Here is a 5,944-nt window from a genome sequence, read left to right on the forward strand (position 1 = left end):
AAGGTTCAAGTCCTGCGCCTGCTCACGGTCACCATTAACCAGCTCTCGAGTACCCACGAGATGAAGCCTCAGTCTGCCTATAAACTTAAGCAAGCTGTGTTAGATGGGAGCACAGCATGTCGCTGTACACCTCCATCAGCAGTGTTCACTCTGCGACATGAATAAATGCCCCTGTGAGATGCACCACCCCACTCTGGACTGTTTTGTGTGTCCCAGCAGATCCTTTGTATATAGCAGCTGTCCTCAGAGCCGCACCCACCCTCCCGGAAAGCCCTCCGGAAGGAGGAGCTCACAGCATGGATTCTTCACAGAGGGGTATCTGGGCCGGTCTAGGCACTCCTCAGATTCTGATATTCAATAAATGTCTGTCTGACAAAAAGAAAGGAAAATCTTGGCCATATCCTCCACTTTTGCACCTCTTGCCTGACAATGTCCGGTAATTTTTTTTTTTTTTTTGGTCTTTTTTTGAGACAGGATCTTACTGTGCAGTGTAGACTGACCTTGAGCTCACTTTGTAGCCTGGGCTGGACTCGAACTCACAACCATCCACCTACCTCAGCCTCCCAAGTACCGGGATTACAGGCATTTGCCGCCATGCCCAGCTTGATAATTCTTAAATACTGTACTGTAACCATATTTATGTTTTATTGATTTGTCTAAAAGTTGAAAATCAATAGCATTGAGGTCATTATTATGACATACATATATTATTCACTGCAAACTTCAGTTTACTGTGTACATATGCCTTGCAGAACAGTTCTCTCTTCATATGGAAGTTTCTGGTTGCCTTTCCTTTCACCTTGTACCAGTTGGTTTTCGCAGGTCTTCCTATGGCTTTTAAATTCTCCATGCTTTCCATTCCAAACGCTCTCTTGCTCTGATCTACAGACACACCCCGCCCACTTGCACTGGACTCCATTTTCCCGAGTTCCTCCCCTCCTTACTTTGCTCGCGCCCCCATTCCACTGCAGCACATCTTTGAGTGGCTTACTGAGGGGTACACAGAAGACAGAGCTATTGACCGAGTGATTGACACCAATATTAAAAATAGAAATTATTACCTCTCTAAAATGTCTTTCCCTGGCCTCACACTTGGTTGCAGTTTGAACCTGGATTTCTATGTTGAAAACTTTCTCCAGACAGTTGGGGTCATCAGTTTACTGACACACCAGCATGTGCCGTTACGCGTGAGGGGCCTGGGCCCTGGCTGACTTCCTTTGAGAATCAATAAATAGTATTCTTATGATACATATTACAGTTCCCCACCGCTGTGTCTGAAACTTAAAATATCCTTTTTTCCTTTGATACACTAGTGCATTTAGTGAAATATTTCAGATAGCAACTTGTACTCTTCAAAGTTTTCTTGTTACTTATCTGACAGTTATCTCTTTCCATAGATATTGTTGAACATTTTTGTCTTGTGCCACCTTCTAGGGGAGTACATTATTTTTCAACCTCCCAAAATAATTATTTTTTCAATGAGATTTAACATACATAAAATGTTCACACTCAGCATAGAGAGCTTGTACCTATATATGATACATTTTTCTCCTCATTCCCCTACCCTCCCTCTAACCCCTCCTCCCCTTCTCATTCACAAAAGCTTTGTTTCCAAAAAAATTTTTAAATGTTGATGGTAATTAGTTTAATTTTTGTAAGACCTTTTTCCTTTTTAGTAGTACACTGTTCTCGTTTTTGAAATGCCTTTAGCTGGGGAGATAGCTCAGTAGAACAAGCACTTGCCTGGCAAACACAGGGTGATGAGTTCAATCCCCGGTACCAAAAAAAAAAATAAATAAATCACTCGAGACACCTTTAAGGTCGCAAAGGTGTTTGTCTGTTTTTTTTGTGGTGCTGCTGGGGATCGAACCAAGAGGCTTGTCTGTGCCAGGCAAGTGCCACCACTGACCTATGCCTCTGAGTACTATAATTTGAATGATTTTCTTAAAAATCTCTTCTATCATATGAATTATCTTCTCCCTTTTACGCTCATGGTCCTGGGTGCTTTTTTCTCTGTTATCTTGCTTAGAACTGAGATCTTGTATCTCTTTGGAGACTTTTTCAAAGTACAGTATGGGGGGTTGTAGAATCCAGTTGTAGATAAAAGCCCAGGCATAGTGGCATTATTGGCTCCCAAGAGTTTGGCATCAGCCTGGGCTACATAGGCTGTCTGTCTCAAAAAAGCCTGCCTGTCTCAAAGAAAAAAAGAGAAAGGGAAAGGCCCAAGTGGGGAGGTGAGGTTTACCCATAAAAGGCATTCTGCTGCAGAAATCAGTGGGGAGCAAGCTATTTCCCTAGAGACTCCCAAATGCTGGAATACAAAATCTTTGGTTCGCAAGCTTTCATTTTTGAATCCAAAAATCCACTGGTACTTTTGTGCCCCTTTATGGATATTGTTAACTGCTCTCCTAGAATTGGGAGAGGAGGGAAAAGTGTTAAAATCCTTTGCTAATCCTACCCCCTTTTCCCCTACTCACCCTCCTACCTCTCGTTGGATTTGGGGTTCCCACTGCATTCCTATCAGTACCATTTGCAATAGCTAGATCTTGGAAACAACTCAAATACCCATCAACCAAGTTATGGATTTGGGGTTTTGAAGTCCCCCTTTCTGGAGCTGGGCCAAGTGCATCAGCTCAACACCTAATTCAAGCTGTTCTCTTTCCATGACTGTTCTCAATGATCACTTTCCCCATTTTCCATCTTCTCTATATCTTTTCCCTGTCTTGTCTCCCTCTCTTCTGTCTCTTTCTCCCCCGGCCCCCAAATCCTCCCTCCTTGCCTCTCTTCCCCCATGGTATCTTCAGCATTTTCATGACTTTAATGATCTCTTTGTATTTAGAAGTGAATCTCTAGTAATGTCAGAATGAGCCATGAAAGAAAACATGCAAGAAAAAGTTCTGAGCCAGGATTGGTGGAGTACACCTGTAATCCCAGTGCTCTGTGAAGCTGAGGCAGAAAGATCACAGATGGTGGCCAGCCTGGACAATTTAGTGATTTAGTCTCAAAATGACAAAGGGCTGGGATATAGCTCAGGTTGAAGCCTGGATTCCTGGGTTCAATCCTCAGTCATACACACATATACATAGCCATGCTGAGTTTTACTTTTGTATGTGATGAATGAATGCAATAATTACTGAATAACTTCTCTGCCAGGTACTGGGATAAGAAACAGCTTCATATAGATGGGTTGAGTTGAACAGAGGTGAATCAGGTCCTTCAGAGTTGCCCTTAGATAGCATATTTCATGTGTGTATCTACACAAAGTCGTTATACATGTGTGCACTTAGGAGGCCAATTAGAGGCAGACCGACTCATAAGGACTGATAATAGAAGGGATGACACGGACAAGGTGGTCACGTGAGGACTGGCCCTGGGCTTTGAAGGGTTAGTCTCAATCAGAGATAAAGTGATAGAGATGAAGGGAACTATTCCAGAAGGCAAATCCTGAATAAAGGATCCAGGGTTGGAATGAAGTTAGGGATTTCTGGGCACCTGTGAAGAATTCTGTAATGTTAAGGAAAAATACAAATGGTAGCTGAGAAAATGATGTTGCTGTTGCTGTCATTTTGTGTGGGTCCAGGTTCAGAGTTTGTCCTTTATTCTAACACGATGGGATCACTCACAGTTCTTCGCTGCAGCACTGGGGATGACCCCATGCCCTCGAGCAGGCGAGGCCAGCGTTCCGCCATTGAGCTATACCTGGCAGCCCTTTGGGGCTATTTAGGCGGGTAGAATATACTGTTTAATGTAGCTCAGGCTGCATGGCCTATTCCAACTCCGTCTTAATCCTTTCTGACCCTGTTTCCTCTCTAGTTTTCCTGAGGAATGTGTTTTAAGCCAGTGGAACCCCCGAGCCGCAAAATCGTAGGAATCCAGCCCACCTGCATTCTATTTTTAAGACAGGGTCTCGATAATTTCCCCAAATTGGACTGAATCTTATGCTCATCCTGCCTCAGTAGCAGAGATTACTGGAGTGTGCCACTGTGCTCGGCTTTTATACAGTAGTTGAGTGAAAAGGGCTGGGACTGGAGATTATACTTCTAAGAACTCCGAATTTGGTCCAGAGGACCATAGAGATGCCATTCCCGCTTCCTAGAGCGGCGGCCGAGGGACTGCGCGAGTGTCGTGACGTATTATCAGGAGCGCCACCGGACTTCCGGTCCCAGAGCCGTGCCATTGACCCGGACTTTCGTACCACTCGGAGACCTCAGGTACTATCCCTCAAGGGGGCCCAGGACCTCACGGTGAGCAGGCGGGCCCCCGAGGCCAAGGGAGCCTGACGGGGTGGCTGGCTGGAAGCTGGTGTGGGAAGTCGTTTCTGGTCTCGTCCCCCAGATTTCTGCTTGTCGCTGCCCCCGGTAACCTGCACGCTGCCGGCCACCCGCCAGGCCAAGCTTGCACCCCATAGCTGCCAATCCGGACCCCAGCGTCGTTCGTGGCACAGAGGAGGTGCCGCAGGAAGATGGCAAAGGGAATGGTTGAATGAACAAATGATGATTGAGTGGAGAATGGGTGCTCGGAAGCTAGTACGGTGTCTGGGAACGAACGCCTGGGCTCGGAATTCTTAAGACCCAATACTAGCCACTAAACCTCGGCTGATCGTAAAGCTCAGAAACTTATTGAGAGACCTTTTCATCTAATAAAACGTCCTAAGTGGGAGGTCTAGAGACCTCGCCTATAATTCTGGAGGGCACAGAGCTTCTTTGCTCTAGGAAGTTGGACGCTACTAGTCCTTGCCTTGTTTCCTTCATAAGGCTGCAGAAGCGGCACTTCTGTGATAGCTTATAAATGCAGACATTAATTTCGTCCAATGAAATGCTAGTTTCCACGAAACATTTAAAATAATTCAGCGCAAGGCTACGTATAGCACCAGTGGTTTGTAGTGTGCCAAAAGGGAAGATGTGTGTGTGAGCTAAAAGGGCTGAAAGGTGTACATGAACAGGTTTTCGTGATCATTTTTAAACCACGTTTATTTAGCACGTATTGTATATAAGCCAGTGTTGAAGTGGTTGTGCTAATGTATATCATTTTCACAGTAGCATCTCATTTTAAAGAGAGGTACAGAGACTACATAACTTGTCCAAGGGTACGTTGCTACTAACTTACTGAAGACTGCAGAAGCTAAAATAAATGCAGTGTCCTACTACAGTGTTTTGTAAATCAAGAATGGCTTCAGAAATTAGTTTGTTTCAGATTATTTTTGGACCTTGAATAGAACTCAGGACCTTGTGTTTGCTAGATAGGCTGTGCTGCTGAGCACAATTCGTGAAAACCTCTGCCGGACTTTTCTAGACTGTAGTTACTGACGGACCAGAAGGTGGCAGTGGAGAAGCAACTTCCAAGGTGTGAGAAGGAAGCCTTCTTTTAGGTTAGCAAGATGAGGCTGTTGCAGTCTCCTCTCTTTTTTGCCCATCATTAACAGGTACGTCTCTCCTCAAATCTGCAGGTAGCTTGGCATTCAGAATCGTTCGTAGCCAAGTTTTCCATATTAGGCATTGATGGAAAGGCTTATGCACTTCTTGGGCAGCATATATCCCTGGGGTTAGCAAACCAGTACCTTGAACAAATCTGGCCTACCATTTTCCTTAAGAAAAACTGCCTTACTCATTTATACATTGTCTGTTTCTGATTTCAAATTATAAAGGGAAAGTTGAATCGTTGCAACAGAAAGACCTTTTAGCCCAGGAAATCTAAAATGGGCTTCTGGTACATTGCAGAGAATGTGTGCTTCCCTTTTTTATAAATGAATTTTTTTTTTTTTTAGTTGGATCTTGTCTTTATTTTATTTTTTTTCAAAGTTTTATTGATAAACAGTAATGAGACAGTTTCAAATCAAATCGGAAGTATAGTTTCAACAAATAATACACTGCATATATTCTTCTTAGTGGTTAATTGCTGTACAAGATGCGGACTTGTGATCCTATTTACAAACACCATTAGAACA

At 44.0% G+C, this 5,944-nt stretch overlaps 1 protein-coding gene across 3 annotated transcripts in view; it reads left to right on the forward strand.

The window, feature by feature from the left end:
* Positions 1–4,163: 4,163 nt before the first annotated feature.
* Positions 4,164–5,944, forward strand: part of Znf502 (zinc finger protein 502) — a 26,036-nt gene continuing 24,255 nt past the window's right edge. For 2 of the 3 annotated variants that reach the window (XM_023700626.1, XM_012516782.2), the window contains exon 1: positions 4,164–4,244. The gene's annotated coding sequence lies outside the window, so the exon portion shown is untranslated. The remainder of the gene's footprint in view (positions 4,245–5,944) is intronic. The other variant, XM_023700625.1, reaches the window with a different exon arrangement.

The sequence above is a fragment of the Octodon degus genome, unplaced genomic scaffold (assembly GCF_000260255.1).
Source record: "Octodon degus isolate 3935 unplaced genomic scaffold, OctDeg1.0 scaffold00126, whole genome shotgun sequence".
NCBI classification, from domain to species: Eukaryota; Metazoa; Chordata; class Mammalia; order Rodentia; family Octodontidae; genus Octodon; species Octodon degus.